Consider the following 27,345-nt stretch of genomic DNA (forward strand, 5'->3'; position numbering starts at 1 on the left):
AAGAGGTCCCCTTCTGTCACAAACCTAGGGGAGAGAAAAAGGGTGAAAGAGCAAGGGAGGGAGGAATGGGAAGATAAATGTGAGGCGATAACAATTGAGATGTTATCTGAATAAACTAATAAAATAAAAAATTTGTGGTAGATAGATTTTGAAGTAAGACTTGATGATCCTTTGGACTTCCTCAGCATCTGTCATTTTGTCTGCCCCTTTTCATTTCTGTATATCTTGACTTGAATACTCTCCCTCAGCTCTTTAGTCAGTTTGGATAAAGGTTTGTCATTCTCGTTGATTTTTCTCAAAGAACCAGCTCTTGGTTTTATTGATTCTTTAAATTGTTTTCTTTGTTTCCAATTCATTGATTTCAGCCCTGCGTTTGATGATTTCCAGCCATCTATCTACTTCTTGGGTGTGTCTGCTTCTTTTTGTTCTAGAACTTTCAGAAGTGCTGTTATATTGCTAGTATGGATCTCTCCAGTTTCTTTATAAAGGCACTTAGTGCTATGACCTTTCCTCTTAGCACTGCTTTCATTGAGGCCCATAAATTTGGGTGTCTTCAGTTCCATTGAATTCTAGGAAGTTTTTAATTTCTCTTTTTATTTCATCCCTTACTCAGATGTCATTGAGTAGGGAGTTGTTAAGTTTTCATGAGTTTGTAGGCTTCTGGTTGTTCTTTTGTTGTTGAGTTCAAGCTTTAATCCATGGTGGTCTGATAAGATGCAAGTGATTACTCCAATTTTCTTGTATCTGTTGAGGTTTGCTTTGTGACCAAGTATGTAGTCAATTTTGGAGGAGTTTCCATTAAGTGCTGAAAAGAGGTGTATTCTTTTGTGTTTGGGTGAAATGTTCTGTAGATATCTGTTAGGTCCATTTGTTTCATGATGTCTATTAGTTTCCTTGTTTCTCTAATTTAGTTCGGTCTTGATGTTCTGTCTATTGGGAAGAGAGGGATGTTGAAGTCTTCCACTATTAATGTGTGGGGCTCAATGTGTGGCTTAAGCTTTAGTAATGATTCTTTTGCAAATGTGGGTGCTCCTGCATTTGGGGAATAAATGTTCAGAATTGAGACATCATCATGGTGTATTTTTCCTTTGACGAGGATGTAGTGACCTTCCTCATCTCTTTTGACCAGTTTTGGTTGAAAGCCTATTTTATCAGATACTAGATGGCTGTTCCAGCTTGTGACTTGAGTCCATTTGCTTGGAATACTGTTTTGCAATCTTTTACTTTGAGGCAATGTTTATCTTTATTGCTGAGGTGTGTTTCCTGTATGCAGCAGATTGATGGATCCTGTTTTTGTATCCATTCTGTCAGTTTGTGTCTTTTTTACAGGGGAGTTGAGGAGATTGATGTTGAGAGATATTAATGACCAGTGGTTGTTAGTTTCTTTTTTTGATGGTGTTGTGGTAGTGTGTGTGTGTGTGTTTCTGTGGTTTGAATTTGTGAATGTTGATTTTTTATTTCCTGTGTTTTCCTTCTTGAGTTGGAGTTTTCTTTCTAGTATCTTCTGTAGGGCTGGATTTGTGGTTAGGTACTGATTAAACTTCGTTTTGTCATAGAATATCTTGTTTTCTCTATCTATGGTGATTGAAAGTTTTGTTGGGTACAGTAGTCTGGGCTGGCATCTGTAATCTCTTAATCTTTGCATGACTTCTTCTATGACCTTCTAGCTTTCATAGTCTCTGTTGAGAAGTCAGGTGTAATTCTTATGGGTTTGCCTTTATATGTGACTTGCCCTTTTTCTCTTGCAGCTTTTAATATTCTGTCTTTGTGCTGTACATTTAATGTTTTGGTGATTATATGATGGGAGGATTTTCTTTTCTGGTCAAATCTATTTGGTGTTCTGTTGGATTCATGTATGTTTATGGACATTTCTTTCTTTAGGTTGGGGAAGTTTTCTTCTATGATTTTGTTGAAAATATTTTCTGGGCCTTGGAACTTGGCGTCTTCTCCTTCTTCTATTCCTATTATTCTTAAATTTGGTCTTTTTTATAGTGTCCCAGATTTCTTCGGTGTTTGTGTCAGGGACATTTTAGTTTTATCATTCTTTTTAATTGATGTATCAATAACTTTGATCATATCTTCCACACTTGAGAACTCTTCCCTCTCTTGTATTTAGTTGGTGTGGCTTGTGCCCATTATTCCTGTCCTCTTCCCTATGTTTTCCAACTCTAAGATTTCCTCAGCTTGTTTTTTCTTTGTTGCTTCTAACTCCCTCTTTAGGTCTTGAATAGTCTTATTCATTTCTTTCTCCCATTTGAGTAAATTTTCTTGTAATTCTTTATAGGATTTATTCAATTTCTTCATCTGTTGGAGTGTATTTTCCTGTGTTTCTTTGAGTGATTTATTTTCTTCTTTCAAAGCATCTATCATTTTTATCACTTCAGATTTAAAGTCTTCTCCTTGTGCTTCATGGGTATTCATATCTCCAGGGCTTGCTGTGTTTCTGGTGTTGTTATATGGTTCGAGTTTTGTGGCTAGTCTTCTTGCTCTGTCCTCTAGGCATCTGGTTGTCTCTGGTGTTAGCAGCCCTAGAGGTTCCTCCAATGAGGTTGCTGTCTGTGTCCCACATTGGCCAGGCAGGATGGGAGAAAGTAAAGAGAGCTATAATCCTAATGTTGTTTCCTAGGCATCCCTAGAGGCCTCCTCAGAATGTTGGACAGAGGGTGTTAAAGCCTGCACGCAGCTCAGCTCAGCTGGGTTTCCTGAATGTATCCCAGTTGGGTCTGGCAGGAGAGGAGTGGGCTGATAGATTTTTAAGCCCAAAGTTGCTCAGGTGCCCTATAGTCCTTTTTGAGATGGCAGTGATCTGTCTATCTGTTGTGTTCCAGATGGGCTAGGTCAGTAAGCTTGTGGCCAAGGGAAAGAGATTGGAGCTCAAAACTGCTTAAGAAACAGAAGCTAATGTGAGGTTTGGCCCACACAGGTCTCTGCTCTGTGACCTAGGTGGATCAGGCAATAGGCTGTAGGTGGGTGGAGTGAGATCAGAGCCAGAAGCTGCTAGGAGGATAGCAACTAACGAGGATTGTGGCCCAAGCAGGTCTCTGTTCATCTGTTTGTTTTATGTCTTAGGTGAATCAGAACAGTATGCTTCAGCAGGCAGGAAGAGATTGGTCCAGGCCTGAAGATGCTCAGAGGATAGCAGCTAATGCAGATTGTGGCCCGCATAGTTCTCTGTTCAGCCTGTTTGCTTTGTGTCTTATTTTGTCTTAGCTGCATAGCTCTCTGCTCAGTCTGTTTGCTTTGTGTCTTATTTGTCTTGAGCGATGTGCTTCAGGCAGGCGGGCAGAGACAGACCAAGGCCTGAAGTTGCTCTTAAGATGGCAGATAAGATGGACTGTGGCCAGAGCCTGGATTCAGCTCTGGTCTCCACGGGTCCTCTTTAGATGGCAGCGCTATGCTTATCTGCTCTTGTAAGACTCATGTCAGGGAAGTCTTTTCCTGCAAGCCCCAATTAGAGACTGAGTCCGAGATTGATGCAAACACAAGAGGCTTTTATTGATCCATCGTGATGGGGTCTACCTGCTTTCGAGAAGGAGGAGACCCCGAGTAGCAAAAGCAGTGGGTATTCATACCCTTTACAGAAGCAAACTTCAGCAACAGTGATTAGTACAAACTTGACTGGCTTACTGGGTGACCTTTAAGCTGATTGCCTGAGTGACCAGGGCTAAGTGAAGGGACGAGGGCCGGACTAGAGGAGGAAATTTTTCATTTGTTCTGGTCACTGTGACCTGTAGCTCTGATTGGCTGGCCCCGGGGTGCAAGCTCCTAGGAACAGTTGCTAGCTGTGTGTTTGTAGCTCTCCCTGGAAACTCCGGGGTGGGGGCAGGGCCAGGTGCACAGGCCCTGAACACAAAATGGTGTTGATCTGGTCTCTACACTCTGTGATCCAGCCAGGCTAGGCCAGCAAGCAGCTGTGGTGCTGAGAAGGATCAGAGCTCCAAGGTGTTTGGGTGCCCCACCCAGTTTCTCAGGAGGCAGATAATGTGGACTGTGTCCTGCGCTGAGACTCAGCGCTGCCTGTCTGCCACTCCCTGTCGTGGATCAGGAAGCAGTAGAAGGATGGTGAGAGCCCTAGGCTGCATGGATAACCCACAGTCCTTCCATCCCAGATCCAGCAAACAGTATACGGGCTGGGAGAGCCCGAAGCTGCATGGATAACCCAGAGCCTTTCCTAAGATAAAGTTAATGTGGGCTGTCCCCCAGGATGTTTCTGTGGGTTGGCACCACACAATGTGGATCTCTCTCACTTGGGAATCAGCAGCACTGGTGTTTTGTAGCTCTCAGTTTGGTCTTTAGGTCGCTGTGAAGTCCTGGTTTTCCTGCTAATCAGATGCAGTGCATGATCAGTGCCACCATCTTAAAAACTTCATATTCTCTATTCTTACTCAGCAGGAGAGAGAAGCTCCAGTAACCTCAGGAAATGTGATTCAGAGTTGAGGACTCTCAATATGTTATGTCTGATGTGAATGATTCTTTGTTAAGTTCTTGCTTTTTGCCTCTATGTTTCAGTTGTCTAAACCTCACAGAAACGGTAATCTCCTGCTTGTGAGGTCCATCTGTCTGCTTCAGTCATGATGCTTACTCCTGTGTCCTCACCTGGCACTAGAGAGATATACATTCCAACACTAACCCTTACATAGAATGACCATCACTTTTTTTCAAGACAGGTTTTTTTCTGTGTAGGTAGGGCTGTCCTGGAACTCACTCTGTAGACAAAGCTGGTCTTGAAATCTGACATAAACCTGTTTTTGCCTCCCATGTGCTTGGATTAAAGGTGTATGTCACCACTACCTGAACACAATATATTTTTTAATAAGGTAAAGATGTCATGGCATAGTTTGGACAGAAATTTACACTCTTAACTTGGCCACCTTGAGGTTTATGTTTTCACAAACCAATTAATATGTCTGTATGCCACTGTTCGCACATCATGCATTATCTAGGCTAATTTACTCAATGGCCAAGGATTTATTGAGGAAATAGCACAAGTTGACATTTTACCAGGTTATATTAAGGGAGACTGTAGTACAGCTAGAGGAGTTGGTTTCTTGTTAGGTGGAAATATTTCCTTTTTTAAAAAATCTTTTCAAGCAAACTGATACTTTCATTAACATGTAAGATTTTGTGTTTCATACATGGTAGGGGTTTTGACCTTAAATGCTTCCCAGGTCTGCTACTCAATACATTTATAACCTGACCACAGATGAACCTGAAGATGTCTCTTCCTGAAGTCTTGGGTCCATTGCAGACAGTTGCAGGTTTTCCTTCCCAGTCCACAAAGGGCATTGCCCTTTCATTTTATGCTCAGGGTCTCCTCAAATATACGGGGATATAATACCAACTTGTACAGCCTAACAAGACCTCATCTCCCACGCTGGGTTCCATTTCATTTAGAAATGAATTAGGCTGTCCAAACAAACTCACCAGACAGGTTACAATAGATAGTGTAGCACATAAAATTTAAAATTTGCATAAAAATATCTCTCCTGCTTTGGTCTTACACAGAAATTAAAGTCCCCCAATAGAAACAATATTATCCTCTAACCCTTCTCCCAGGTCATCAGTCCTAGCCATGTAAGGCCCATTGCAGTCCCAGATGAAGGCTGGTCACTTCTTTTGCCATTGCAGCATGGGTCATCTTCTACAAGTAATGCAGCTCCTTCAGAACTTCCAGAGCCGGTGAGCTCCAACTTGGAGTCTCAAGTGTAACAGGGACTCAAAGTTCCAGGGAACTATCAGGTCACCCAAGAAAGAGCAAAGCACCTCAAAATCCAAAAACAACCACCAAAGCCCAGGAACAAACGTTATTTGACTGCCACAGGGCTTACAATCTAGGCCTTAATTCCCTTATGTGATTGCATTTTCCAAATCAAAGTTATTTCCCCTAAACAAACAAAAAAAAGGAACCACTGAATAATCAAAAACTCATATCGAGGTCACCAACCGCAGACTGTAGCAGGAACGTAGTGTCAGTGAGAATTGAGTGAACACTGAGGAAGAAAAGAAAAAGAAAAAAAGGGGGGGGGGAAGGAAAACAAAAGGGTCTCTGGTTTTAGCTTCTCCAGAGTGTCCTATCAGCCAAGGGTCACACTCAACCGGAATCCACGGCCCGCTCGTGACGATTCGCTCTTCTCTATTGCCGTGCAAGCGCGCCAGCATCTCGGCCATCTTCACCATCTCCTGCGCCTTTCTGCCCTGGGGCCACAAGGCCCCGCACCACCCGCGCAGAGGTGCAGGGGGTTGAGTACGCTCTCTTCAGAGGCCCCCACCTGCATCTTGATCTGGATCAGCGTACTGTCCATCTCCCACAGCTTGTCCCAGTTGCACACAGGTGCGTGCCTGTGCTCACTTGTCAGCGATGCAATGTCCTGCGCATCTCCTGGATGACGGGCAGCAGAAACTGCTGGAAGTCTTTCTTTCTCAGGCTCCAGCACCTCCATCTCCTTGGGCTCCGCCAGATCCACCACGTACAGGGGCCGCATCTCTGCCACTGTGTGTGTCTGCGGGAAACTCTGTGACTGAGCTCGGGCAGAGTCCTCAAAACTTCTGCCACTGCTCAACTTTACTCTCGGAGAAGCCACGGAGACATGTGGAAATGTTGCCTTTTTCCTTTTTAAGTTTCTTTCTCTATATTTTCTCTCTCTGTTTTACTTAATATCATTTTCTACCTACATTATTTTCCCATCTCAATTTATTGTGTGCTTAGTGCATTTTTATGGAGTTTTCCTGCATACAACTTTCATGTCAAAAATATTATTTAACCTCCAAGATAATCAAACCACCAAAAGAACACTTCTCTGTTCTCTGCACATTTCTTAGTCTGTGCAGAGTGTTCTTGTAATTTCCTTGAATTGGCTGTTACTGAGATGACCAGAGACTTCTACCCACAGGTTTCTCTTGCTATCCCAGAGACTTCCATGCAAGAAGTTACAGATGCTGGTGGGAAGCATTTACCCTGGGAGGCCATCTTAGGTGGTTCCTTAGGTGATCTATGTTCCTCTGAACTGTAAAACCTCAGACTAATCCAGGAATTGTTACAAATAATTGTCTGGACAAGACAAACTTTTCTCTTATTCAGGAGGATATGCTCATGAAAGCAGAACTCACTCTGTTGGTGTGAATGAAAATGGGTCCCATTGGCTCATGGAGAGTGGCACTCTTGTAGGCGTAGCCTTGCTGGAGGAAGTGTGTCACAGATGGGTGGGCTTTCAAAAGCTCAAGCCAGGCCCACTGGCTCACTGTCTCTTCCTGCAGATCCAGATGTAGAACTCTAGGCTTCTTATCCAGCGCCATGTCTGCCCCACACGCCAGCAAGCTTCCCTCCACGATGAGAGTGAAGTGAACTCCCATGAAATGATTTGCTCTGGAAGAGTTGCCATGGTCACGCTCTCTCTTCACAGCAGAAGAAACCCTATCTAAGACACCTAGACAGGAGCTACACTTGGTTTTTATCCTAAGATATGTGGTGACTGCATTTCCCCAATTTCTGCAGTCAGAGCTCGCAATCTTATTGCCTCAGTGAATCTGAAGAACAGGAAATGAGGGAGGATCGGTTGAGCGATCCAAGTGCTCCAAGGAGTGAAGGGGCAAACGCCAGGTCATACAATATCTGGAATACAGGATAGGGCCTCTACATCAACCCTGTCCCTTATGGACCCACTGAAGAGAAAGGGGCACTACAAGTGAAATGACTACTAACAAATGTACATTTATACACACATAGATCAACAATATTGTGCATCCATCAGAGAAACAGTATCAACAACAGTAATATCAGAAAAGGATGGACAAGCTGGCTGACGTGGCTCATGCTTTTAGTCTCAGAACTCAGTGAGCACTAGTGGCCAGTCTGTGCTCAAACAAGGAGGTTAGTGTCATTAAGGAGAAGGAACTGGCCCTTCATTATAAGCAGAGGAAAGACATCTTAAGGATAAGAGCCCACTCAGCTAAGCCTCATTTAGTAGAAGTAAAAGGCAAGCTGATGCTAGACACAAAATGAACTTATATAATCTACTGCTGCTCCAAGGGGCAGAGTCCATCCATACACAAATCCAAATACGGTGGGATCATCTGATTACTACTTTTCCTAGAAATAAGAAAGATGTAAAATTTAAAGGTCATGAATTCTTCCTCTGTGGTTTCAGCTCAGCATTTTTGCAGCCAGCTACAATTGATAGAGTCAAAGCCGAGGTGAGGAGAGACCCTGAAAGTGAACAGCACATAGTTGTGAGGATGAAGCCCGGGTTACATTTTAGGCCACGAGACAATGAGATAGCTAAGTATGTTCTAAGGCATCTGGCATGGGGAGCTGCATATAGGCTGTGCAAGCAGTCAAAGAGAGAGTTGTGTGAGAGGCTTCATGGATAAAGCCATCGATGTCCTTTGAATCTGAAGCCCCAGGTGTCAGAAACAGAGCTGCAGAATTTCCTGTTTGCCCCTCTGGGTTTCGATTTTCCTTGGGTCTAATCTTTCCTCACTGTGTCTCCTGTCCTTTCCTTTGGGAGGGAATGTATATTATGTGCTCTTTTATGTTAGAAAATAACAAACGTTTGATTGATTAAGTAAAAGAGCACAGTCAAGAGTGGCATGTTAACCTAAATAAAGCTAGTATCCATGCTAACTTAAGTAAAGTGTCCTTACACAGAAATGGTTTAACAGTGCACAAGCAACCTCTGAGATGTTTGATTGCACAGGTACAGTGCATGTTGAAGGCTGGACTCACCTTAGGAGGGAGCTTGGTTAATGTTGAACAGAAGGCCACCAAATGGTTTTCAGTTCTGAGCACATCAGGAAGGAAGCAGCTATGGAACTTGGCTACCATTTTACTAATGGTTTCACTGAAAAGGTCAATAAAACTTGACCTCTTTGGTTACTGTAATGTCTTTACATAAACAAGAATGGAAACCCATAAACATCCTGGTGGGATTGAGCCATCAGGATATTACCACATTTATACTAAGAAGGTGACACCAGATTTGCAGAATGTATTTGTTTTTTATTTTTGACTCATTGCTTGATAAACTTTCTGGCTTCCATAGGGGACTGAAGAATTTCTTAGGAACATGCCTCCAGCACTAGGTAACAATCAAAGGAAGCTGATGCTTTGTTTTGTTTAGACTTGGAAGGCTCGTGGGAATTTGCAACAGCCTAGAGCCAGTCTTGGGAAGCACACATAACAAAAAAAAATAATGGATTGTGGGGTATTGCTACTGGGAGCTCTTACAGCTGGAGGCTGTAGATACAGGCTGTGCTATACCTTAATGTGCTGTCCCATCCCCATGCTCCCTATGGATTCTCTCAGCCTCTTTTTCTTTAAGATACTCAGGACTCTTGTGGTCCAGGTCACTCTCCACTCTTGTGACTGCCAAGATAGGCCAGTCAAACCCATGCTGTTGTTTTTATCTTCAAGTTGCTATGACACAAACATGCTATGGAAAAAGAACATGCTAATTTATTTCTCCATTATATTACGTTTTGTGTTTTCTGTGTCCTACATTCTCTGTCCCATAGGTACTTACTATAAGAATGCATATGGTAAATTATACTATTCATTCTCTAACTCAGGCAGCTTGACTGATAGAAATCCATCTCTAAAACTGGGAATTTAGCCTGACTGCTGTCATTTTTGACTGCTATATAAATTGAGAAACATAACAGGTTTCAAAAGATTATAAATTTAAAGAAGAGGGGGGCCAAGATGGCGGCAAGGAAGACACACGCTGCCTGATCTGCAGAGAAGAGACCACAGACACTAACTGTACCCACGGACCATGGGTGCTGTGGATAACTGGTCGAGAAAGATCCACACCGTACAGACCACAGGTTAATCAGACCTCTGGTCATCCAGCACCCCAGGAATGAGGACAGATTACTCCCCCAGTGTCCGGATAGGACCCAGACTGTAAGTGACAAACTCTGAGCTGTGGCCTTGCTTGGCGGGCAAACTCTGACCACCCCTCCTGACACACACAAGCCCACAGAAAGCCTAGACACCAGTTGGGAACTCAGTCTACGGAGCGTATGGGCCCAGTCACTGCACACACCGAGAAGGATAGGCAGTGGCCTTGTTTGGGGGTTCAACTCAGTTTTGGGACTGAATCTGCAGTGGGGGTGCCTCAAACCTCCTGGACTAGGTAAAGTTACAAGGGTGGATTGGGGACTCAGAACATCTCCCCCCCCGACCCACACAAGCCCACAGAAAGCCTAGGCACCATTCGGGCACCCAGTCTGCAGTGAATACAGTCCCAGCCACAGCGTGCCCCGGGAAGAAAATCTGGCTCCCTTGGAGAAAGGGGAACTCTCATTCATTCCTGGTGGAAATGCAAACTTGTACAACTACTTTGGAAATCTATGTGGCACTATCTCTGAAAACTGGGAACAGGGCTTCCTCAAGACCCAATTATTCCACTCCTTGGAATACACCCAGAAGATGCTCCAGCACACAACAAAGACATATGCTCAACCTTGTTCATAGTGGACTTATTCATAATAGGCAGAACATGGAAACAGCACAAGTGTCCCTCAGTAGAAGAATTGATAAAGAAACTGTGGTACCGTCCTCTGGATAGGGAGGCCTGGTGGCACTCAGAGGAAGGATAGCAGGCTACCAAGAAGAGACTTGATACTGTATGAGCATTACTGGGGGAAGAGGTCCCCCTTAGTCACAGTCATAGGGGAAGGGAGTAAGGGGAAAATGGGAGGGAGGGAGGAATGGGAGGATACAAGGGATGGGATAACAATTGAGATGTAATATAAATTAATAAAATATATTTTTACAAAAGAGGAAAAGAAAGAAACTGTGGTACATTTATACTATGGAATATTACTCAGCTATTGAAAACAAGGAATTCTTGAAACTTGTGGACAAATGGATTGAACTAGAAATGATCATAATGAGTGAGTTAACCCTGAAGCAGAAAGACTCAAATGGTATATACTCACTCATAACTGGACACTAGCCCAAGGGGCATGTCCCATGAAAGTCTTCACCTACCAGGAAAGTAGGATAAATGTGAGGACATTCTATTGAGACTTTAGATGAGAGAAGTATGGGAGAATGGAAAAATAGAAGTATCCAGAGGGTGCTAGAAACCTACAAGAAGAACATTATGATGGGCGGATCTGGGACCAGGGATTCTGCTCAAACTATGGCACCAACCAAAGACAATACATGCAGTAAACATTGAACCCCTACCCAGATCTAGCCAATGGAAAGGACATTCTGAACAGGTGAGTGGAGAGTGGGGAGTGACTTCCACATGAACTCTGGTACCCCATATCTGACCATGTCCCCTTGATGGGGAGGCACTCGGGAAGCATAGCAGGCTCTGTATATGACCATATACAGGGGGAGGAGGTCCCCCTCAGTCACAGCCATAGGGGAGGGGAATAGGATGAAAGTGGGAGGGAGGGAGGAATGGGAGGATACAAGGATGGGATAACAATTGAGATGTAATATGAATGATTAATAAAAATATTTAGAGAACAGGGTTAGGATGTTTAAGGGAAATATTAAAGTTATAATCCACAAGGTGTCACATTTTCCCAACTTAAAATATTTAGAAATCTCCTGATTTCTTTTGGCATGTTGTAGAGGAATTTTAATGTAGCAACAGGGCTACTCTGGCAAGGGACCACACCCACAGGCCTAGGTCTGTGTGGTCCATCTGGATACAACCATGCTCTTAGCAGGCATCTTTATCCCCACTGGCTGAAATAAGCATCCTTAGTCCTTCTGGCTGGGTTACAGACATGGCACACCTTTCATCCATCTGTCTCGAGTTTAGTATAAACCTTTAATTCCAAACAATATTATCTATCTGAGTGACAGATAAAGTGATGACTCAGAAATACTTAACAGAATGAATGGTAGATTACACATAACTCTCAGGAAAGAAAGACTATTGAAGAATAATGTGGGGAGGGGGAGGAGAAGAGAGGAGAGAAGAGAGAGAGAGAGAGAATATGAGAGAGAGATGCAGATAGACAGACCGACAGACAGACAGCTGATTTTAGGATGTGCTATGAGCTCTTTAGGCCCCAAAGCCTTCAACATAGTGAGTACAAGGTCACTACCCACAAGAGGGAGGACTAGGTGACTCAGTAATGAGAGCTTAATATGGTGTGTCTTTTGGGGGCTTTAAGCAGTGACCAGAGGAAGCCACTGCTAAGGTCCCTTTCAGCCACAGTCAGTCCTTGCACTCCTTGGGCAATGGGCTCTGCAAACTTCACTATGGAGGATGCATGTGCTCAAAGCATTTACAACAAGGGCTTGTGTGGTAGAAACATCCTTGGGCAGGATGCCAAACTCAGCCATAATTTCTCTATTTTTCTACCACAAGTTCTACTTTTAGCATCCAACATTTAGGTGTAAGATTCATTTAGAGTTATACTATGAAAATAAAATTAGTGAGAACTGTAATATGCTAACTAGGAAGGCAACAAGATGCTCCCTTCCTTGAAAATACAGCTGAAAAAAAAAAGATTTTGTCTGTTTTACTAAACATTTGTTTCTGGCTGGTTTTAAATTTACTAGGTTCTATATATCTTGTGGTTATAAATTATTGATTATTGGATATGGTTTAAAATCTGTAACATCTGTAATGAAATGTTAACCTAACCTTGGTAATTTATGGTTAAAGAGCTTCTGAATGACAAATGCATAAGTCAAATAAAAGAAACAGTTCTCCATAGGTACGTTTAAATTGCAATAAATGTCTTATTTAATTCCCGTCATACTGGACTTATAAATGATAAGATTTTAAAACAATGTTTTTAAGGTATTTGAGCGGCACCTCTTTGTCTTCACATACAAGAAATTTTCTTGCTGACAGCCAAACCTTGTTACATATAAGAATTACACTTGGTATTCACTTTAAAGACAGTAATTGTTAATGCTATTAAAATTATAAAATTATCAAATTTTTATACTTTTATAAATATTTTATATTTATATTATAAATAAATATAAAATTATGGTTATTCTCTATGACTTCTCTCTTTAAATAAACTTATATCTTTGCTTATAAAATAAAATTTTTATTAACTGCCTGTATAAATTTAACAACATGTGATAAAAAAATTGGTTTATGCTCCAAACAAAAAACTTAGCATTAGCTCATGGTTAAATTAATGGCTGTGAGCAGGGCAGTGGTGGTACATGCCTTTAATCCCAGCACTTGGGAGGCAGAGGCAGGTAGATCACTGTGAATTCAAGGCCAGCCTGGTCTATAAAGTGAGTCCAAGATAGTCAAAGTCTACATAGAGAAACAGTGTCTCAAAAAACAAAAAACAAACAACAAAATAATGGCTATGACAGCTGTCCTTGATATGGCTAATGCTTCTTTTAATTTATCTACTGATAGTCAATATATAACTTGACCCTACAGATTTTAGAAATGGTTCCACATATTGAGACTACTAATATTCAAATACAATTACTGTTCTCTCAAATACAGAGATGCTTACATATAAGAATTCATCCTAGTTACATCAGTTATATTCGAGCTCATTCTAGATTGCCTGGTCCTTTAGCAAAAGAAAAATGACATGACAGAGCAAGCTACTAGAAAAATATATTTTACTCAGATTGAACTTGCTCAAAATCTCATGCTTTGCATCAACAAAATAGCCAAAGTCTAAGAGAGCAGTTTCATATAACTTGAGAAACTGCTAGAGAAATTGTTAATGTCTTATTTGCCCACAATGTCATTCTGTTCCTCCATATGGAATAAATACTTGGTGTTTGATTCCTAATAAATTATAACAAATACTTGTTATTCATATACCAGGATTTTAAAAATTAAATATGTACATGTTGCTATATATACCTATTCAGGGTTTATTATGGCTACTGCACAAACAGGAGAAGCAACTACATATGTTGTTTCTTATTGCCTGAAGAGTTTTGCTACACTTGGTATGCCTGCTGTTGTAAGGGCAAAATTAATGCTCTATTCTATATGTAATGTATATTCTACAATTAATGCCGTGGTCTGTGAGAACTTTCCTGGAGATGACTGTTGTGTATTCCTGAGTGGATGGCTTTCAGTTTCCAAGCCCTTTCACCTCTCACACCTCTCTATATACATATGGAGAACTAGGAAGGGATATGTACACTACACTGTGTGCTGTGGACATGTGTTGTGTGGATTCAAACTTGGGTTTTCACACATTTGTTGCAAGCACATTTCCCACTGAGCTACATTCCCGAATGAATTAACCTGGTCAATCAGATGGATGTTCTTGACCTTGGAAAGATGTAGAAAGAACACACTTTAGGGAAAAATGTTCTTTAAAAAAAAAAAAGAACAAAGAGGAACACACACCAGGAGGCGCTAATATTAAATGGTAGGATATAAATCATTCTGAAAAAGTTTGGATAACATTGTTAGATTCCATTGTATGAGGCTGGTGATGATTGTTCTGTGCAAATGTTTTACCACATTTGCTACACTCATAAACTTTTTTTCCTGTGTGTTTTCTGACAAATTTATTACAAACTGATTAGATTCTTTTTTAATTTTGATTTTACATATACATTGATAATATTACATGCACATACAATAAACTACCTATAGCAAGAACCTTAGCACAGTAGGCAGTGCATCAGCCTCATAAACTTTCTCTTGAGCATATACTTTTTCATGTTTTCAGAGATGACCCTCTTGTGAAAATGCTTTACCACATCGATTAAATTCATAGTGGTTCTCTCCAATAAGAATTCTTTCATGATTTTGAAGAAGAATGTGACCTGCAAAGGCTTTACCATGTTGATTACATTTATGAAACATTTCATGCCCTTGAAGAGCAGTAGGATATATAATGGCTGTACAAAATTGATATTCATAGGGTTTCTCTTCAGTATGAAGTTTTCATGACTTTCAAGACTATTGTGATGAGCAAAAGGTTTGTCCCATTAACCACTTTCATATGGTTTCTCTTTACTATACATTCTTTCACGTGTTTGAAGGATACTGTGATGTGAAAAAGCTTTAGCACATTCATTTATTTCATTGGGTTTCTCTTCTGTATGACTTCTTACATGCCTATGAAGTTGATTGTGACGTGCAAAGGTTTTACCACATTGACTACATTCATAGGGTTTCTCTCCAGTATGAATTCTTTCAAGAATTTTAAGAGTACTGTGACTTACAAAGGCTTTACCACATTGACTACACTCATAGGGTTTCTCTCCACTATGAGTTCTTTCATGATATTGAAGACTGCTCTGATGTGATGTGCAAAGGCTTTACTACATTTAGTACATTTATAATATTTCTCTCCCGTATGAATTCTTTCATGCATCTGAAGATGACTGAGACGTGTAAAGGCTTTACCACACTGACTACATTCATAGGGTTTCTCTTCACTATGAATTCTTTCATGAATTTTAAGAGTACTGTGACTTACAAAGGCTTTACCACATTGACTACACTCATAGGGTTTCTCTCCACTATGAGTTCTTTCATGATATTGAAGACTGTTGTGATGTGCAAAGGCTTTACTACATTGAGTACATTTATAAGGTTTCTCTCCACTATGAATTCTTTCATGCATCTGAAGATGACTGAGACGTGTAAAGGTTTTACCACACTGGCTACATTCATAGGGTTTCTCTCCACTATGAATTCTTTCATGCCTTTTAAGATGACTGAGACAAGCAAAGGCTTTACCACATTGACTACATTCATAGGATTTCTCTCCAGTATGAATTCTTTCATGAACTCGAAGACTATTGTTATATGAAAAGACTTTACCACATTGACTGCATTCATAGGGTTTCTCTCCAGTATGAATTCTTTCATGAATTTTAAGAGTACTGTGAATTATAAAGGCTTTACCACATCGACTACACTCATAGGGTTTCTCTCCACTATGAGTTCTTTCATGATATTGAAGACTGTTGTGATGTGCAAGGCTTTACTACATTGAGTACATTTATAAGGTTTCTCTCCACTATGAATTCTTTCATGAATCTGAAGATGACTGAGACGTGCAAATGCTTTACCACATTGATTACATTCATAGGGTTTCTCTCCAGTATGAACTCTTTCATGCCTTTGAAGATGACTGAGACATGCAAACGCTTTACCACATTGCTGACATTCATAGGATTTCTCTCCAGTATGAACTCTTTCATGCCTTTGAAGATGACTGAGACATGCAAACGCTTTACCACATTGCTTACATTCATAGGGTTTCTCTGCAGTATGAATTTTTTCTTGCCTTTGAAGATGACTGAGATCTGTACTACATTGAATACATTCATAGAGGTTTCTCTAGTATGCTGTCTTTCATGATTTCTAAGAGTACTGTGCCATACAAAGGATTTACCACATCGATTACATTCATAGAGTTTTTCTCCAGTAGGAATGCTTTCATAATTTTGAAGACTATTGTTATGCATAAAGGCTTTATCACATTGAGTATATTCATAAGGTGTTTCTCCAATATGACTTATTTCATTCCTGTAAAGGTAAATAGCAAGTATATACTTTTTACCACATTGATGAAATAGATGAGGTTTTTTTTTATATGCATGATTTAATTTTACAATTTGGTCTAATTGAAAAAAGGAATTAGATCTTAAGGTTTTGTCTCCTGCTGTTTTATTCATAGGCTATCTCCTCATTTTGAGTTCTTTTCTGTGTTTGAAAATATCTATGAACATTAGAGCCGTTAGTACAAAGTTCACATTTATATATCCCTTTTCTAGATGAGTTTTTCACATCTTTGATGAGAACTGTTAGAACTCACAGCTTTACCTCACTGATTGCATTCAATACATTTTCCTGTAATGTCCTGACTCACACTACATTTGCAAAGTGAACCAGGACAAATAAAAGAATTTCCATATCCTTTCTAGTCACATGGATTTTCTTGCTTGGTGGCTGGTGAATGTATTCCCAATGAAGTTGGAAACTCAATTAATTGTAAACATTTATATAACATTCACAAAGACTCTCAAAAGGAAATTCAATCATACCTTCTAATCATTCTGGGAGAAAGAGAGGTTCTGTGCTTCTTTCTCTATCCCTTGTGCTCTCACAGCTTGTATCTAAAGTGACCTATAATATATGTATGAAAGCAAGAGTACCAAGTAAATGCTATCCACACTGCACTAATACAGTTTATCTTTATGCTCATGATAGACATGTAATAGAAAGATTAAGGTTTCTCCACAGTAATATTCTTGACTCTCATAAACTGCTCACTAAACTTTACTAAGTCACTCTTACTGTGTAACATAGGACTTGCTACACACTACTTGTCTACTGGAAAGTTTTGTACATATATTTATTTTCTAATTTATATTTATGTCTATTGCAATACCTGGGGCATAAAACTAAAAGAATTGGCAATTTGCCGGGCATGATGGCACACACCTTTAATCCCAGTACTTAGGAGGCAGAGGCAGGTGGATCTCTGTGAGTTCGAGGCCAGCCTGGTCTACAAAGCGAGTCCAGGACAGCCAAAGCTACACACAGAAACCCTGTCTCAAACAAACAAACAAACAAACAAAAGAATTGGCAGTTCTACAGAATAAGTTGCAAGTGCTGAAGCTGTTAAAGCATTGTATCCTTGTCTTGTTTCTTAAGGAAACACCTTGTAAACATGGATAAGCTACTTGACACTGAGGTACATTGTACTGTGTAATTTACTAATCATTGTACATTATACGTAGGTACATTGATGAATGTACTAAAAGCTCTGCTTATTTACACTGTTGCTTTTCCTAAAACTTCCAGGATACATTCAAATGTCTTCAAAGGCACATCTGTAGCAGCTGGCACATGAAACTCACCTTCCATGTATTTGAGAATTTTGAAAATGTTCTTCGATTTTGTGGTCTTCCCATTTATAACCTAAAATATATTAACAAGAAATAAATATTATTGACAGTTACCCAAAATGTAAGTTACTGTCCTCAGTGAACCTTAGAATTATGCCTTATATCTCTACCACATTCTGCTTCTTTCACAATCAAAATTACAGAGCATCAATAACCAAGAAAAACTTTCCCCCATATTTTAAAAAGTGAAAGAAAATTCAGTCTTACCTACAGCAGTAAGGTTCCTGTAGGTCTTCAGCATCACTTCTTTGTAGAGACTCTTCTGGGAAGGAGTCAACAAAGCCCATTCCTCCGGAGTGAAGCTTATGTGAACATCGTCATAGGTCACCATATCCTAAAATATCCAATAGACGTGTACAACAGAGAGCTTAAAACAGACAACACTATCAATGTATACTTTATTGACAGTAAATTTATATAATTCACGTGCTTTCCAAACTCATTCATGCCACCCAAGTTCTATGTAATCATGAAGTCATTTTAGGACAAAACTGAAGAGGAGGTTCAGCCATGTCATTTCGAGGATATAGCCTTGAAATAAAAATGCCTATTAATAGATATATAGATATTGAAAAGGAAAAAACAAACAAAACAAAGCCAACCATAATGAGAAGGCATCACAGAAATTATAACCAATTACTAACTGAAAAATCAAAACAAAGCAAACAAAAACAAAGGCATGCAAGGTTTATTGGTGCATGCATTCAACCCCAGCACTCTGGAGACAGAGGCAGGTGGATTTCATTGAGTTGGACGCCAGCCTGGCCTATGGAATGCATTTACAAGGACAACCTGAGGTATATGTTAAAACCTTGTGCTCACTCACCACCCATCAAGAACACCCAAACAATCAACCAACCAAAGAAACAAAAAAGATAGACAAAAACACTGAAGGTCTCACTGCAATTCTTTAGAAAAAACATGTATTTTCTCCAGTTCTTCATTATTCTCAGAAATGTGAATTGTCACAGTTTATCCTGTAAGATTAGTAAGATCTTACAAAAGGGAATGCGTATTCAAACAGCTTGTGATGGACAGATGAAAATGTAAGCAATATATATGTATGTCATTAAAAATATAACAGGACAGGACAGGACAGAAGACATGGGCCAAGAATTAAGAATATTTTCTGGTATTCTAGAGGAGATGAGTTCAATGCCAGTGCTACTTATATGGGGGCACACAACTATCAATTAGTCTGTGTTCAGAAGTTCTGAGGCTGTCTTCTGAGTATTCTGAGCATCAGACACGCAACATGCATGCTTACATTCAAAAGACTCATATTCATTTTTTAAGGGTTTCTGTGTCATTTATTTATGTAATAGTGGGTTGGGGGTAACTGCTGTATTGAGTCATACGATTATTATGTTTTTAATTTTTACTTTGTTCACTTAATAATTGAAGCCTCATTCCTTTTCACTTCCTGTTCCAAACCTCTCTTCCTCCCCCTTGTCCCCTCCCACTCTCCCCATGTCTTCAGAAAGGGGAAGATCTCCTCCCCTTTCATCTGACCTCAGCCTATCAAGTCTCATCTGGACTGCCTGTATCTTCTTCCTCTGTGCCCTGACACGGGCACTCTGTCAGGGGGAAGTGAACAAAAAGTAGGCACCAAAGTCCTTGTCAGAAATAGCTCCTACTCTCCATATTATGGGATCCACAGGGGAACTGAGCAAAGGGTCTAACTCTTCAACTATACATGACCTTGGTTGGTGCATCAGTCTCTGAAGCACTCCCTCCTCCACCTGGATTTGTCGGATCGATTGGTCTCCTTGTGGGGCTCCTGTCCCCTCCAGGTCCTTCTATGTCCCTACTCTTCCATAAACACCCTGTGCTCCATCCTGGCTCTGAGTCTCAGAATCTGCTTGGATCTCCTGCTGGGTGGAGTCTTTCAGAGGACCTCTATAGTAGGCTCCTGTCCTCTTCCGTTTCTTCAATGGCTTCCGGTGTATAGTCTATTTGTCCTTCTGAATTAGAATGAAGTATTCTCTCCTTGTTATTTAGCTTCTTTATGTCTAGGTATTGTAGTGTGGTTACCCTATGCAATGTGGCTAATATCTGCTTATAAGTGAGCATATACCATGGTGTTTTTCCGGGTTTAGGTTTCCTTACTCAGGATGATCATTTCTAGTTCCATCTATTTGCCTGCAAATTTCATTCTCCTTGGGTTTTTTTCACTTTTCATTATGTTCCTTTTTAACATATATTATTGTACATGAAGATAATAAACTACATTCAGCAGGTAGAACCATGAGACAATCAGGAATTATATAAATGTTACATTCATAGTGGTTTGGCTATTTGTATTTGGCAAACTCGAAGTAAACATTTTTCCTATCTTGTTGAGTCTAAATTTCTGAATGAAAACCAATATCTATCATATCTCATCTCTATTAACTTAAAACATGTAACTCGATCTAAAAACATATTAACTCCTAACCAACTAAGCTTAATTGTGAGACTAAACTATCTGGTCTTCAACTCCATCAGAGACTTGAGAAGGAATAAAACTTACCTGAGTGAAATGGAAGTGCAGGTTAGCAGCTTCCAAAATGAAAAAAAAAATGACTAAGACAGTTTACTGCCTGAAAAGTCCCTGAATGCGCTCTATAATGTTGGAGCATTATTTTCGGCCTTCTAGCCCAATATATCTGACAGACATACTTACGAGGCAGGAACTACTGAGGACTTGCTTACGTTGTCTTGGCAGACTCTGGATGAGAATCCACTTTACTTGTTCTGTGCATCCCACACACCTCAAACAATTATGCTAGAACTGTATAATGCTTATGAAAACTATTTTTTAGAACAGCAGCAACAACAAAACTGGACACTGACACTAGATCAGACCTCACAGGATTCTTTCCTCTCAGCATGCTGAATGCTGACATCCTGCATCCTCCCTGTTCCAGCCTCAGGTGCCTCAGTTGCTGTTACCCATCAGAACAGAACAGCTTCTGGGACAGCACTGTAGAAAGCTTCTGATCCCAATTGGTCCAGCATTTCAGACTGCCCCACACAGGACTCCTATTAAGCCTGGAGTTCCCAACATTTAGAAAATGGACCACAAATGCTATCCCTGGCCTTCTTAGCCATTTTCCCCAATTTTGGGGGTTGCCCTGAAGAAACCTTAAGAGAATGACAACCCATTTCCTCTAAGGAAGCTGGGTGGGGTTCTCTTTGCTCTCTTGGTCTACAGATGCTTATTTTCATCAGGAGTTGGTTATAAGTTATTATAGGTCTTATACAGAGAGAAAACTGGCTTGGGCTCAGGAATGTCTCTCTTCTCCTTTATCTTTTTTCATAGGTAAGGACATAGGAGCTGAAAAGAAAGAATGGGGGATATAGGAATATAGAGGGCGGACAGAACAAAAAGTAGATTATTGTATCTACTCCTCAATGCAAGGCCTTAATTGCTACTCACAAATAAGGTTATTTTTAATTCATTGGTATAGAATTTTCTATATTGATGAAAAATGAGTGTAATGCTTTGTTTTTAAGACCTGAGTAGTATTCCAGTGTGTAAATGTCCCACAGTTTCTTTATCCATTTTTCTGTTGAGGGACAGATTCTGGAAACAACCTATATGGCCCTCAACTAAAGAATGGATTAAAAAAAACTATGGTACATTTTCAAAATGGAATACTACTGAGCTTCTAAAAACAAGGAAATTATATTCATTTTTAATAAATCAAAACAAAATAAAGGAAAGAATGTCCTTTACCTTCAATCCAATGATGTAGGAGGCTCAGACAGTACTAAAGTCATGAATAGACATCAACCTGGGAAATAGAATGACACTCTCTGCCAAAGTTCAACATTCAAGATGTAGGTGAAGCTCAGCACGACAGCAAATGCTTGTCACCTACAAACACACATTCCAGGCCCATCTTCCAAAAATATAAAAATAAAAAAGCCAGGCATGTCATCTCCCACCTTTAATCCCAACACTTTGAGCCGAAATCAGACAGGTTAAGGCCAAGTGAGTCTCCAGAGCTAATTTCAAGACAGCCAAATTACATGGAGGAAACTTGTCTTCAGAAACAAAACGAAACAAAAATAAAAATTAAAAAATAAGGCTGGCAAATGGCTTTACAGTAAAAAGCAAATGCTTCCAATCTACCTTATATTATTTAGAAATAGTCCATAATGGAGGTGAGGGCATGGAAACACAAAATGGATGTTGACTTGTCATTAAATCACAAAAAATATATATACACCATGAACAAATTGGACATGGGCTGAGGCTATAGACACTCAAATCCTATCCCCAATGCCTAACTCCCTCTAGAAATCTTTGCCTACTCAAGACTCCGTTAGCACGCCAAAAGGAAGTAACCAATGAGAGACAAGTGTTCAAATACATACTTCTATCTGGGAAGTTTTTCAATCAATCTACTAGTATTGACCCAAGTCACTATAGGCTTCAGGTCACCCCAAGATTAACTTCAAAGATCCTTATGGTCAATACCAGCCCAGTGTTGTTCAAATGTCCAAAGTCTCTTATAAAACTCAAAGCAATCTCTTGTAGAATCTGGTTGTCTCTGGTATGGCTGGTGGTCCCTCGAGAAATCTGAGTTCTAGGAATGCACGTAGGTGTGTGGCCCAGCAGAAGGAACTTGCAGGGGACTAGGTGTAGCTCACAGCTGCTGTGTTTTCCTTGTATCCTTGTTCAAGAAGGGTGCTGGCACACAGAGATCTCACCTGTCTTCCTCAAGTGGCTACCAAGGTCCTTCAGGGATCAGTGTGCTGGACCAGGAATGGAGTGCACAGGGAAAACAGTGTAGAAAATACCGTAACTATTAAAAGTATCTATTTTTCTTATGATAAAGGAAACATATATGTATTCTATGTATATACACATGACACACAAGGAAAATGGTGCCAGTTCGCTTTCATCTAGAGTTGCAGGTAATTATGAGATTCCTGATTGTAGTGTTGAGATTAGAAATCAGTACTCCCAAGAACGATAAGTGCTGAGTAACTTGCACAACCCCCATAATAATTTTTATCCAATAAGCTAAGTGTCTTTTATAAATTAGCAAAAATAACAAACCTAAATAAATACAGAAGTAAATAAATGACCATCATTATTAAAATGTTGGGTATGGTCAACTTACCACATAAATGTATTGCAATCCAAAGAAAATTGCCAATAATTTATTACAGGAAAGCTGATTTCAAAGCAACATTAAAACTGAAAGCTGAATGCTCAATAGGATTATTAAAAAATAGTACACATTGACAGAATATAATTTCTATAGTTACTACAGAATTACAACCATAAAGACTGTGAACATTATTTGTGAAAGAGTAAAGTGATATAAAGTCATGAATAAAAGCACAAATAGCCAAGTTTTAACCAAAAGTCTTTAAAAAAAAAAAGTCAGACTGGAAAAATAGAATCTTGACCAATATCACCCTACTTCAGGTGATTCTATGTGTATGGAAATATATTTGTATGGAAATTAAATAGAGGTTGGCCAAGAGGTTGCAGACCTCTCTGACTCTCTGTCCTTCAGGAAGACACTCATGCCTAACCAGAACAAAAGACCAAATAGGCCAGTCATCCTAGACCCAGCACCCCTCCCCTCCTCATCAACACATCCTAGCCCTCAAGTTGAGTGGCCAATCAGGGCTTAACTACAGGACATAGTCCAACCTCCAACTCAGCTGGAGACTACCTGCTGGATCAGAGGCTACAAAGACCTGCATAACTACTGCGGAACTTGGGCAGAGACACTCTGTTCAAGCATATACCACAGTTCAGAAGACCAGAAAAAAATAGGAAGCCAAGCAAGAAAGCACTCACTAATTCAAAAGAGACAAGCCCAGAAATCAAGACTTAAATGAATAATCACCTGAAATGCAGATGCCAAAACACCAGTATTGGAATACAACAGGAAAGAACCAGGGCAGTATGTCAACAGCTATCCTGTTACAGCAAGCCTGAATTTACCAGTACAGAAGAAACGTACCTTAAAACCACCTTTATGAAAATCATAGAGACCTCAGAGAATTGAATCAATCACTTAAAGACATCAAGAAAAAGACAAAGAAAATGGAGTGAATCTCTTAAAGAAAGCCAATGAAACAAATAAATGTGTTAAGGACCAGAAACAATAATGAACACACAAACTGTGGGAATTATGGAAATAGCAATCTAGACAAGTAAAAAAGAGGAGATGCAACAAGCATCACCAAGAGCTAAAAGAGGCAGAAGAGAATTTCATGTGTGGAAGATTCTATGGAACAAATGGGTATATTGATCAAAGAAAATGATCAATCTGAAAAGATTCTCATCACTAAACATACAGAATATCTGGGACACCATGAAAAGTCTGAACCTAAGAACAATAGGAACACAAAAGGATAGCAGCTTAATGGCACAGAAAATATTTTTAAGAAAAGATTACTATACCCAGGAAAAGTTTCAGTCATGAGAGATGAAGAATATAAGATTTCAAAATAAGGTCAAATTTCAACAGTATTTATCTACAAATCCAGTCCTACAGAAAATGTCAGAAGAAAAACTCCACACCAAGGATGTTAACTATGCCTATGAACATACAGGAAATTTATATTTTCACAGCAGCAAAACTTGTCCTGTCTGTCCATATCTATTCAATAAAATATGTGAAGTTCCAGCTAGGGCTGTATGACAACAGAAATAAGTGATGGGAATATAAAATGGAAAGGAAATGGTCAAAGTACCATGAATTACAGATGATATATCTTAGTATATATGAGGGATCCCAAAGTTGTTTCAGAGAACTCTGAGAGTTGATAAATATCTTCTGCAAAATGACTAGATACAGAATTACATCAAAACAAAATAGCAGTAGCTCGCCTATATACAAATGAAAAATGGGCTGAGGAAAATATTTTAAAAATACAATTCACAATAGCTACAATTAATATAAAATATTTTGGGGTAACCCTAAGCAAGCAAGTGAAAGACTTGAATGACTATAATGTTAGAGAATTTTCATTAGATTCTTTAGTGAATGAAACTGAAGAAGACATCAAAAGACATTAAGATCTCCTGGGATCCTGCATGAATAGAATTTACACAGTCAAAATTGCGATCCTGCTAAAAGCAATCTACAGATTCAGTACAATTAACATGAAATTTTCAACACAATTCTTTTCAGACCTTGAAAGGACAATACTCAATTGTGTGTGGAATAACAAAAAACAATCCTGAACGGTAACAGAACTTTTGGAGGTATCACCATCCCTGATTTTAAGCTGTACAACAGAAAGATAGTCAAAACATCTCATAAAAAGAGACATACAAATCAATGGAATCAAATTGAAGACCCCCACACTAATGATCTTCAAATAATTGTACTGGTCTAACTTGATATATGGATTGAGAAGAAAAGAAACAGAAAATTATTTATCATCCTGCAGAAAACTCAATTCCAAGTGGATCACAGAGCTCAACATAAAACCAGATGCACTGAACATGACAGAAGCGAAAATAGGAAGCACCTGTGAACACATTACACAGGAGAAAGCTTCCAGAACACAATACCAATAACGCAGGCATTAAGATCAACAAATGAATGAGACCTCAGGATACTGAAATGGAAAGGACACCAGCAATAGAAAAAATGGCAGCCTACACAATGGGAAAAGATTTTTATGATATCCACGTCCAACAGAGGGCTAATATACAAAGTACAAAAGGAACTTAATAAGTTAGACACCAATGTCCAAGAAATATTTTTAAAATGTTCAATATCCTTAGCCTTCAAAGAAACACAAATCAATGCTATATTGAAATTCAATCAATGACCTGTCAGAACGGCTAAGAGCAACACAGTAAGTGACAACTCATACTGGCAAACATGTGGAAGAACAAGATCACATGTTCACTTTTCTTCTGAGAGCACACTTTACAGCCACTATGAAAATTAATACGGTGGTTCCTCAGATTCTTGGGAATCAAGATCTCAAGACCCAGTTTTACCATTCCTGGGCATAGGCCCAAAAGACGCTCTATCTTACCACAAGGACATTTGCACGACTATATTCATAAAACCTTTAGTCATATCAGGCAGAAAATGGGAACAGCCTAGATGACTCAATAGAAGAGTGGATGAGGAAAATGTGGGATGGTTAAATGATGCTGTATTGCTCAGCTCTTACAAAAAATAGGAAAAAGAAATTCACAGGAAAATGCAAGCAACTACAAATTTTTCATCCTGAGTGATGAATCGTATGAAGCTGGTGGGCTGCTTGGCCTTTCTGTGGGTCCCCTACCAATTAGAGCTGGGGTGTCTCTAACATGGACTGTTTCTTGCCTCTAGATTCCCCTCCCCTAGCAAGATCATGATGTCTGTCCTCAGTGGAAGAGGCGGCACTAGCCTGATGAAACATGGTGTGTCAGGGCAGGCTGGTAAGGCGGTTTCCCTGTCTCTGAGCAGAAAGGTAAAGGGAGAAGAGGGAAGTGGGTGGGATGGTGGGACTGAAACAACAATCATGGAACCAGCATGGGTCTGCACTAGGCCCTCTGTGTACATGCTGCGGTTTTTTAGCTTGGGTTTTTTGTGGAAGTTCTAAGAGTGGAGGTAGGTAGGGGTGCCTCTGACTGTTTTGACTGTTCATGGAACCCTTTCGCCCAATTGGATTGCCTTGTCCAGCCTTGTATATGCTCATGTCTCTTTGGCTATGGTGTGTGTGTGTGTGTGTGTGTGTGTGTGTATGTGTGTGTGTGTGCGCGCGCGCGCGCGCGCGTGCGTGCGTGCGTGCACACAGAGAGGTAAGAATAGATCAGCATGTCCCCTGGAGGTGGAGATACAGGCAGTTGAGAGCCACATGATATAGGTCCTAGGAACTGAACTCTGGTCCTCTGAAAGACAAGTCCTCTTACCCACTCAGCCATGCCTCCAGCCCTCGGATTCCAGTAATGTGTTGCTGAAGGATGAACCATCACCTCTTTTTTTTAACAGTTTCTAACCTCTTTGTAAAACTTGTAAGAAAAACATAAAAGCAGAAAGCAATGGTCAGACCATCTAGAAACCAGACCTTCAGTTTTCCCCCACACATCAAAAGCAATGTGGGTGTGCACACTGGACAGTGATGTTACGAGCTCAACAGTGTCCCACACCCTTGGCTGCAAAGCCTCACTCTCCCTAAGGAATCCACAATCAGAGAAGTTTAGTGGCCAAGAGACATTGCCCAGGTCACCACACAGAGGGAACAACAGTCTGTTTCACATTCCATTCCAGTACCTGTAGCTCAACTGCCTGCTACCCCTGACCTGAGTACAGTAGCCCTCACATTCACCCTGGTATGGCTGCTGGTCTCCCTCACAGCTTCCTTCTATTAGTGAATATGGTTGTTAGGCCTTCCCAGAATCTCTCCTAAACTACAGCCACCCACTGGGTCACAGGACAGTAGCACATTCCCTACTGGATGAACAAGGATCACATGACTAGGACAGCACAGCCTTCCTAGCTCACCCTTTTACCCTCTGGTCAGAT

General features: G+C 40.1%; 2 pseudogenes; both read right to left on the minus strand.

The window, feature by feature from the left end:
- Window positions 1–27,345, minus strand: part of LOC127210122 (zinc finger protein 431-like) — a 50,385-nt pseudogene that overhangs the window by 17,415 nt on the left and 5,625 nt on the right.
- On the minus strand, window positions 6,075–6,482 carry LOC127209791 (MORF4 family-associated protein 1-like; annotated as a pseudogene).

This window comes from Acomys russatus, chromosome 27, assembly GCF_903995435.1.
Source record: "Acomys russatus chromosome 27, mAcoRus1.1, whole genome shotgun sequence".
In the NCBI taxonomy this organism is placed as follows: domain Eukaryota; kingdom Metazoa; phylum Chordata; class Mammalia; order Rodentia; family Muridae; genus Acomys; species Acomys russatus.